The sequence below is a fragment of the Amblyraja radiata genome, chromosome 13 (assembly GCF_010909765.2).
Source record: "Amblyraja radiata isolate CabotCenter1 chromosome 13, sAmbRad1.1.pri, whole genome shotgun sequence".
Classification (NCBI taxonomy): domain Eukaryota; kingdom Metazoa; phylum Chordata; class Chondrichthyes; order Rajiformes; family Rajidae; genus Amblyraja; species Amblyraja radiata.
In genome coordinates, this window is record NC_045968.1 from 34,801,265 (window position 1) to 34,810,439 (window position 9,175).

Sequence of the window (9,175 nt, forward strand, 5' to 3'; positions counted from 1 at the left end):
GAGGATGTTGCCTGGACTCAAGGGCCTGAGCTATGGCAAGAGGTTGTGCAGACTAGGACCTTATTCCTTGGAGCACAGGTGGATGAGAGGTGATCTTATAGCAGTGTGTAATCTCAAGAGGGGAATAGAAAGGGGGAATTGCACAGTCTTTTATCCAGAGTAGGGGAATCAAGAACCTGAGGACATACAGGTAGGTGAGAGGGGAGAGGGGAAAGATTTAATAGGAGCCTAAAGGGCAACTTCTTTATATAAAGAGTGGTGGGTGTATGGAACATATAACAAGCTGCCAGAGGAGGTAGTAGAGGCAGGTACTACAACAGCATTTAAAAGACAGTTAGACAGGTATATAGATAGGAAAGGTTTGGAGTGATATGGGCCAAATGCGGACAAGTGGGACTAGTGTAGATGGGGCATCTTAGTCGGCATGTGCTTGTTAGATCGACGGGCCTGTTTCCTGCTGTTTTATCCTATGACTATGGCTCTAGTCAAAAAACTGCAGACGTTGAAATCAGAAAAACAAAAACAAAAAATGCTGGAAGATCTCAGCTGGTCAGGCAGCATCTGTGGAAAGGTAAGCTGTCAACGTTTGGGGACTGTGACCCTTCTCTTGACATTGCAGAAGGAAGGACATAAGCTTGCAGGATGGACAAGTTATTGGCGAATGGTTCAACGCCCAGTGAGAAATAGCTGAGAGTTGTGGGTGTAGCCCAGTTCATCGCACAGACCAGACTCTCCACCATTGACTCCATCTGCACTTCACACTGCCTCAGGAAAACAGCTAACATAATTAAGAACCACTCACACCCCCGTCATTTCCTCTTCTCCCCTCTCCCGTCGGGCAGCAGATACAAAAGCGTGAAAGTGAGCACCACCATATATTCAAGAACAGCCACTTCCCCTTCCTTAGACAAGTACTGAACAATCTTCTCGTTAGCTCGGGTGTCCTTTTGTTACACATTAGTTTAGTTTATAATTGTTTTGTGTACCAAGATACAGTTAGAAGTTTTTTCTGCATGCTATCCAGTCAAATCAGCCAATACACGAGTACAATAGATCCTCTTCAGGAACAGCATGTAGAGAGTAGCAACGTTCCAGCGCATCTTGCAACTTCCAAGTCTCTGAAAAGTCTGATCTTGGCCCAAGGGTTTTCTCACTTTAAAGCCCAGTGTCCTAGCGGCACAGGATGGATGAAGTAGGGGTCGGCCTGGCCCAGTTCGATGCTGTCTGCTCCTCTAACTGCCGCTACGTACAGCCCCCACAGGCTGCGCTCGATCCGCTTGCTCACCCGGCTGCTGTAGGGCCTCTCACGGCCACCTCCGCCAACAACGCCACCCACGGTCACGGCAAATGCCCCATCCATCGCCTCCAGCAGGAGCCCCTCCGCTTCCGTGCACTGAGGTCGCCGCGTCCTGCTTCCTGAGCCGGCCACGGAACTTTAGGGCGCTTTCTGAGGGCGAGGGAGGGAGGTTTGTAAACTGTTCACAGAAGCCAACTTTACAGGTATAGGCCTAACGCGGGCAAATGGGATCAGCTTAGATGGGGCATCTTGGTCACCCATGGATAAGTTGGGCTGAAGGGCCTGTATGAATCTATGACTATAATCTCTTCCTGAACAATATTCTGTGGGTGGCACAGTTGCGCAGTGGTAGAGTTATCCTAGCGTGTGGGATAGAACTGGTGTACGGGGTGGTCACTGGTCAGTGGGGTTCGTTGGCCGAAAGGCCTGTTTCCGCACTGTATCTCTGAAGTAAGCTCATCTCAATCCTGCAAAACCAAACATCCCTGTCAGCAGAAACTTTGGAAAGCAGTACTAATAAAGAGAGGGAGCTGAACTTGAATATTGTATTTACATGGCACTGAGTCTCACCCATTGTCCATTAATGGGCCCTTTGAGAATTTACAAGCCATCTTGCTTTACTGTGGGAAAGTCGTAACGAGCCAAGATTTTGCTATGCGATCTTGCGGTTGGCATGGCAACAGTTTTCGTGGGTGAAAACTGCGGGGCTTTCTGTGATTGAACGTGGAGAGACTGGGAGGCTGCTGGAGTATGAATGGGAGCTGGAGTTGGGAACGAGCGGGGAGGCAGATGGTGAGTGGGTTCATTGTGGCAAGCGGAGCAGTGTGGGCCTGCGCTCGGATCTCAGATCTCAGCGAGAGAGCTGGCAACGTTTACCGAATCACAAGTGATTCACAACATAGAACGTAGAACAATACAACTCAAGAACAGGCCCTTCGGCCCATAGTGTCTGTGCCCGACATAACGACAAGATAAACTAAACACACTGCCGGCACGTGATCCATATCCCTCCAGCGATTTTAGCATCGAACACAGAACAGTACAGCACAGGAACAGGCCCTTCGGCCCACAATGTCTGTGCCACACATGATGCCACGATAGTTAGCAGTGGCGACACTTTGCATGCTTTGTGTTTGGCATGCAAAAGAAGGGATTTTACTGAGGCATGTCACATGTGATAAGAGTTTCTATCAATCAATCATAATCTCACTGCCTACATATGATCCATATTCCTCCAGGCATTTAGAGCATAAAACATAGAACAGACCCTTCGACCCACCAATGTCTGTGCCGCACATGATGCCAAGACCAACTCTTACCTACCTGCACTTGATCCATATCCCTCCATTCCCTGCATATCCATGTGCCTATCAAAAACAACTCTTAAACGCCACAGTCATATCTGCCTCCACCACCACACCTGATAGCATGTTCCAGGCTCCCACCGCCCTCTGTGTAAAAATTCTTGCCCCGCACATCTTTCATAAACTTCCCCACTCCTGCCTGCACGTGATCCATATCGCTCTATTCGCGGTGTATCCATGTCCTATCTGAAGAAGGTCCCAAACGAAAATGTCACCTATCCATTCCCACCGCAGATTTCTGCCTGACATGCTGAGCATTTTGTGTTTAGCCTATCCAAAACCCACTTAAACGCCACGGTTATACCTGCCTACCCCACCAACCCTGGCAGCCCGTTTTTATTTAAGCAAAAGGATTTAAGGAATTTTGTGCAAATAGCTCTAAAAAATGTGAATACTGCTTCAGATACATTCTCAGTGTTGCCATCGGGGTGCTCCAGTTTCCTCCCACACCCCACAAAGACGTGCCGCTAGGCTAATTGGCCGCTGTAAGTTGGTCTGTAGGTGGAGTGTAGATGGGTGGCAGGAGAGACAAGAGAAGCAGTAAAATGGAGATAGATACAAGGAACTGCAGATGCACGATTCTTGAGCAAAACGCAAAGTGCTGGAGGAACTCAGCAGGTCAAGCAGCATCTTAGTTTAGTTTAGTTTAGTTTAGTTTAGTTTAGTTTAGTTTAGTTTAGTTTAGTTTAGTTTAGTTTAGTTTAGTTTAGAGATACAGGGTGGAAACAAACCCTTCGGCCCACCGAGTCCACGCCGACCATCGATCACCCGTTCACACTAGTTCTATGTTATTCCACTTACTCATCTACTACCTATACACTAGGGGCATCTTACGGAGAGGTCAATTAACTTACAAACCCGCACGTCTTTTGGGATGTGGTAAGAAACCGGAACACCCGGATGAACCCATGCAGTCATACGGAGAACGCGCAAACTCCACACAGACAGCATCTGAGGTCAGGATCTAACCCGGGTTCTGTAAGACAGCAGCTCTACTGCTGTGCCACCATGCCGCCCCTTTGTTTAAAATGAGATAACAGCCACAAAAAGGCTACCAGCATCATCAAGGACCCACACCATCCTGGCCACACACTCATCTCTCCGCTGCCATCAGGTAGAAGGTACAGGAGCCTGAAATCTGCAACATCCAGGTTCAGGAACAGCTGCTTCCCCACAGCCATCAGACTATTAAACACAACTTCAAACAAACTCTGAACTATAACAGCCTATTGCACTTTATCTATATTTATGTGTGTATATATATATATATATTCTATGGTATATGGACACATATATGGTATATGGACACATCTGTTCTGTATTTATGCCTACAATATTCTGTTGTGCTGCCGCAAGCAAGAATTTAATCGTCCTATCTGGGACACATGACAATAAACTCTCTTGACTAGACTCTTGACTCTTAAATCACAGGTCAGGTACACAATCAAAATGATGTGCTGAAATAAGATAGAATTAAATAGCACATCCAGAAATAAACACTTGGAGAGGGTGCAGAGGAGGTTTACCAGGATGCTGGTCAATAAGACTGGTTACCGGACTGTGTCCCCTCCCCATATATCATACACCAACACATCTAACCTCGCCCATACTTTGACAGCTAGGCACCTGTCAAAGCAAAGCCACTGTTCGGTCTGAATGTCTATTTTTCTTTCAATTATTAGGCCTATTTTAGATATGGTAATTTTAATTTTTAAAGCTATATGTATTTATTCTGTTTTTATTAACTGCACTGACGGGAACTGATTGAGAAACGATTTTTCGTTTTATCTGTGTATGTAAGTACTCAGTTAAAATGACATTAAAGTAAATACTGAATACTGAATACTGAATTGAATACTGGATTGGAGGCTATTTGCTTTAAGGAGAGGTTGAACAAATTGGGATTGTTTTCTCTGGAGCACTGGAGACTTGACAGGTATATAACATTATGAGAAGAATAGATAGGGTAGACAGTCAGAACATTTTTCTTCAGGTGGAAATGCCAAGGAATAGAGGGCAGAGCTTTAAGGGGAGAGGGAAGCAAAGTTTAAAAGGAGATGTGCAAGTTTTTTTACACAGAATGTTGTGGACATGGAACGTGCTGCCAGAGGTGATGGTAGAGCCAGATATGATAGTGGTGTTGAAGAGGCTTTTAGATACTGTAGGCACATGGATATGCAAGAAATGGAGGGATGTGGATCATGTGCAGCCAGAGGAAATGAGTTTAACGGCGTCATGCTCAGCACAGACATTGTGGGCCGAAGGGCCTGTTCCTGTGCTGTACTGTGCTGTATGTGATCATCGAATGAGGGAGCCTGGAAATTTACAATTCCCTCCTCTTTTTTAAACCTTACCCTCCAGCATTTCTCACGGGGCTTGTGAATCTACAGATTAGCAAGGAGACCTGCAGGCACAGTGGGTTGAATGACACCAGGAAAGTGAGGCTTTAAATAGCAGCAAGTATTCAAACATTAGTGACTTTCTCCACAGTCACCGAGCTGTGCTGAGATTATGCTTGTCAGATAATTAGAAGGCTTGAACAGTGTAAGAGAGTAATTACAGGGTGTGCGTTCAGGGATTGGCAGAAATGTTATTGCCAACAACTTAAACATGGAACATAAACAGTGCAGCATAGGAGTCGGGCCCTTTGACCCACAATGTCCGTGCCAAACATGATGCTAAATTACACCCATCTCCTCTGCCTCCACATAATCTATATCCCTCCATTCCCGGCATATCAACGTTCCTACCTAATAGCCTAAAAAAAAAACACTATCATATCTGCCCCCACCACCACCCCTGGCAGCACTCTGCTATAGTTGTAAAAATGGCGCAACAGAGACTTTACTTCCTCAGAACACTGAGGAAGGCCCATCTGTCTGCTAAACTGCTGGAGTCTTTCTACCGCTGTTCGGTAGAAAGCATACTGACTTACTCCATAACTGCCTGGTTTGGGAACTGTTCAGCAGCTGACAGAGCAGCTCTCCAGAGGGTGATAAAAACTGCCCAGGGTATCATTGGACTCCACCTGCCCCCTCTGGAGGACATTTACCACTCCAGATGCGGCAGCAGGACCTGTAATATCGTGAAAGACATTACACATCCTTGTCACCACCTTTTCACGCTGCTGCCCTCAGGAAAAAGGTACAGGTCGCTAAAGTCACGCACTGCCAGACTCAAGAACAGCTTTTACCCATCAGCAATCTTGGAACTGAACTCTGTCTCGGGAGCGGGTTATGGGGAAGGAGGGGGGGGGGGGGTGGGAGACAGTGTTAATTTATGTAAATGTGAATCCATGGGTGGGTTTGGGGAGGGAGGGAGTGTAAAAAGTATGAGTATGTGAATGTTTGAAGTTCTTTTAAATGGAGAGACACAGTAATCTCGTTGTATGTGACACATGCAATGACAATAAAGCATTCTGATTCTGATTCTGATTCGGGTCAGGCAGCATCTCTGGAGAAAAGGAACAGGTGACGTTTCAGGTCAGGACTTTTCTCCAGTCTGAGGAAGGGTCCCAACCCAAAATGCCACCTATCCATGTTCTCCAAGGATGCTTGCTGCCTGATGCGCTGAGTTAGTCCAGCATTTAGTGTCTTTGCTTGGTAAACCAGCATCTGCAGTTCCTTTTTCTCCAAGTCTGGCCAGCTTCTCCTCATGGTTGTTTAGAATGACATAGACATAGACATAGAAAATAGGTGCAGGAGGAGGCCATTCGGCCCTTCGAGCCAGCACCGCCATTCATTGCGATCATGGCTGATCGTCCCCAATCAATAACCCGTGCCTGCCTTCTCCCCATATCCCTTGGAACTGCAGATGCTGGGTTATACAGCAAAGATAGGCACAAAGTGCCAGAGTAACCTGCTGAGTTACTCCATATAGTTCTCCTTAAGCCTCCATTTAAGCCTTCTCCTTATAGTTAATACTCCCTGGTCGAGGCAGCTCTCTGGCGAACCTCTTCCGTACCCTGAAAGTCTCTTGAACTTCTGAATGAGCGCTAAATCATACTGAAGATAACATTGAGATTCGAGATGGGCTGTGATCAGGAATTCTGGAAAGATTAGATACACTTAAATCACCTGGTCCATCGGGAAACATCCTAGATTGCTGTGGGAGGTTTGGAAGGAATGGCATAATCTTCCACATCTCTGTAGAGAAAGTCTCAGGGGTGGTGCCTGACGACTGGTTTAGTTTAGTTTAGTTTAATTCAGTTTAGTTTAGTTTAGCTTAGGTTATTGTCATGTCTACCAAGGTGGAGTGAAAAGCTTTTGTTGAGTGCTATCCAGTCAGCGGAAAGACTATACATAATTCCAATCAAGCCGTCCACAGTGCACAGATACAGGATAACGTTGAATGCAAGATAAAGTCCAGTAAAGTCCGATTACAGATGGTCCAAGGGTCACCAATGGGGTAGGTGTGAGGTCAGGACCACTCTCTAGTTGGAGATGGTTCAATTGCCTGATAACAGTTGGGAAGAAACTGCAATAGTTGCATTCTTGTTCAAGCAATGGTGTGTGGATAGACACAGTAATTACAGGTCTGTTTAGCCTCAGAGATGGGAACGTTTTAGAAATACTAATTAAGAACAGAATTGCAAGACACATGGGCAAGTCCGGGTTGATCAGCCAAAGTTCAGCATAATCAGCTAATCTGCACTGTAATCTGCACTGTAATTCTACAGCACTGCAACACTATGTTCTGCACTCTGGTAATTTTCTGTAATGTTACAGCAACAAAGGAAGTGCAAATGAAAGAAAGTGCAAGGTCTGAAATGAGGTAGGTTGGAAGATCAGGACCACATCCTAGCTTATGGGAGGACCGTTCAGTAGCCTGATAACAGCGGGGAAGAAGCTGTTCCTGAGTCTGGTGGTGCGCGCTTTCAAGCTTTTGTATCTTCTGCCCGACAGGAGTGTGAAGAAGGAATGACCGGGGTGGGACAAGTGTTATTATAGAGCACAGTGCTGGAGTAACTCAGTGGGTCTGGCAGCATCTCCGGAGAATATGGAGAGGTGATGTTTCTGTTTGTGACAATTCTTCAAACTAGTATTTCCAGTTCCTTTAGTTTAGTTTAGAGATACAGCACGAAACAGGGCCTTTGACCCACCGAGTCCAACAATCGACAATCCTAGGTTCAATCCTGACCTTGGGTGCTGTCTCCCTGTGAACGCCTGATTTTTCTCCGGTGCTCCAGTTTCCTCCCTCATCCCAAAGACGTCTGGGTTTGTCGGTTAATTGGCCCTCAGTATATTGCCTCTGGTGTGTAGGAAGTGGATGAGAAATTGGGGTAAGGTAAACCTAGTGTGAACGGGTGATCGATGGTCCACGTAGACGTGGAGTGGGCTGAAGGGCCTGTTTCCAAGATGTATTTCACGTTAATTGGCCCTCTGTAAATTGTCCCTAGTATGTAGGTGAACGGTGGAATCTGAAGTTGATGAAAATGTGGTGACAACAAAATAGGATTAGTGCCAGATCAGCGTAAATAGGTGCTTGACGGGTTGGCATGGACCCAATGGGCCAAAGGGTGTGTTATCCTGTTGTATAACTGTGACTCAGTGAACTAACTCCTCCATACCTTGTCTTTTCGGTGACCCCTTTCCCCGATTATGTGCCCCTCAGCAACTACCTCGCCAAGCCAGCTATCAATCTGATCCATTAACAGGCCCAAAACATTGCCTATTTCCTTCGCTCCATAGATGCTGCTGCACCCGCTGAGTTTCTCCAGCTTTTTTGTGATCCATTAACATGTTGAATTGGCTACAATAGAGACATAGACTGATACAGTGGGGGAACAGGCCCTTCGGCCCAACTTGTTGGATCATGATCAGTGAATCAACTAGCAGAAGCCTGAAGGCACAAATCAATATCAATCACATCGACAGTGGTAGACTCAGTCCCTCCGACCAGTGAAGGGTTAATCTCGAGACCGTGATTACCTGCCTTCCCGCCCCATTGTAACCAGCAATGCACAAAAGGCTTTTCCCAACTCACAACCCAATAATCAACTTGCAGTTAGAGAGACGGGAAACATTTCACCTCACACCTGCCGAGGGTTTCACCTCTTGATCTCACCTCTCCGAGGTAATTGTTCTGAGTTTCAGCAGCTCGGTGAAACTGGTTCCTTCTCGTGTGCTGACAGTCCCATCGAATGACTAGCGTCCCACCTACTCCCGGTTTTCTCGCCGCCCAACCCCCCGTGCTCAAACACTCGACAATCACTTCATGTTGCAAGTGCAATTTGCATTTTCTTAATCCTCCCTCTTATCTGACATCAACCACCAGGGCAAGGATGCGGTTGTAGTTCCTGGTTTAAAGTTTTAATCACAAGGACCAATTTGGAACATAGAAACATTGATGGCACAGCGGTGTAGTTGCTGCCTCACTGCGCCAGGTTCGACACTGACCTCAAGTGCTGTCTGCACGGAATTTATACGTTCTTGTGACCGTGTGGGTTTCCTCCAGGAGCTCTGGTTTTGCTCCCACATTCCAACGACGTGCACGTCTGTTGGTTATTTGTCAT

The 9,175-nt window shown here is 46.4% G+C and overlaps 1 protein-coding gene across 4 annotated transcripts in view; it reads right to left on the reverse strand.

The window, feature by feature from the left end:
* Positions 1–8,817, reverse strand: part of pld1 (phospholipase D1) — a 56,219-nt gene extending 47,402 nt beyond the window's left edge. Inside the window, exon 1 of one of the 4 annotated variants that reach the window (XM_033031740.1) lies at positions 8,692–8,817. The gene's annotated coding sequence lies outside the window, so the exon portion shown is untranslated. The remainder of the gene's footprint in view (positions 1–8,691) is intronic. The other 3 variants (XM_033031741.1, XM_033031742.1, XM_033031743.1) reach the window with 3 other exon arrangements.
* Positions 8,818–9,175: the final 358 nt, after the last annotated feature.